This window comes from Trichechus manatus, unplaced genomic scaffold, assembly GCF_000243295.1.
Source record: "Trichechus manatus latirostris isolate Lorelei unplaced genomic scaffold, TriManLat1.0 scaffold00008, whole genome shotgun sequence".
Lineage (NCBI taxonomy): Eukaryota > Metazoa > Chordata > Mammalia > Sirenia > Trichechidae > Trichechus > Trichechus manatus.
Window position 1 is genome coordinate 8,038,664 of NW_004443944.1, and position 1,244 is coordinate 8,039,907.

Genomic DNA, 1,244 nt, shown 5'->3' on the forward strand with positions numbered 1-1,244 from the left:
TGCAGCAGCAGCAGCAGCAACAGGGTCTGGCTCCTTTATGGTTCTTAGGGGTCTCGTAGGAAGTTCCAGTAACTACTGCCTTCACCACACATCATGGGCAGAGAAAATACACCAGCTTTATGTACAAGCCCCCCTTTTACCTTCTGTGGAGGGAGAGAAAAGGCAGGAATTCATATGACATCACGGAATTCCTCTTATCTATCGGTGCAATGGCTGCAATTTTCTTACCGAAACATTTGGTGGAAGGTAGAAGAAAAAAATACATATATATAAACACCATTGAGAGAAAAGGCAGACTTGATTTATTTTTGTACCAAATCACTAGGTGCCTGTTATTGGTTAAATTACATCCCCCGAAGTATGTGTTGGGATACTAACCCCTATAACTGCTGTCATGAATTGAATTGTATCCCCTAAAATATCTGTCAACTTAGCTAGGTCATGATTCCCGGTATTGTGTGATTGTCCACCATTTTGTCATCTGATGCGATTTTCCCATGTGTTGTAAATCCTGTCTCTATGATGTTGATGAGATGGGATTAGCGGCAGTTACACAGACTCAATCTGTAAGATTAGACTGTATCTTAAGCCAGTCTTTTGAGATATAAAATAGGGAAGCGAGCAGAGAGACATGGGGACCTCATACCACCAAGAAACAGAGTCAGGAGAAGAGCGCGTCCTTTGGACCCGGGGTCCCTGCGCTGAGAAGCTCCTCAACCAGAGGAAGATGATGACAAGGACCTTCCCCCAGAGCTGACAGAGACAAAGCCTTCCCCTGGAGCCTGCACCCTGAATTTGGACTTGTAGCCTACTAGACTGAAAGAATTTCTCCCTGTTAAAGCCATCTGCTTGGGGTATTTCTGTTACAGAGGCACTAAATGACTAAGACGCTGTCCATGTAACTCCATCTGGGAACAGGGTTCTGTTATGGTAATGAAGCCGTGCACCTCACTACTTCTGCGCTACAAGGAGCAGCGTAGACAGACTAGCAAGCACACACAAGGGGAAGACAGACCATCTGCTCGCGGTGGAGGCAGATGTATCCACAAGCCCAGGAGCACCAAGGACTGCCGGCTACTAGAAGCTGAAACAGACAAAGAAGGACCTCCCCCCAGAGCCACACTGTGAATTCAGACTTCTAGCCTAATCTGAGAAAGTGAATTTCTGTTCTTTAAAGCCACCCACTGGTGCTATTTCTGTTATAGCAGCACTAGGAGACTAAGGCGGTGCCCAACGAAGCCTCT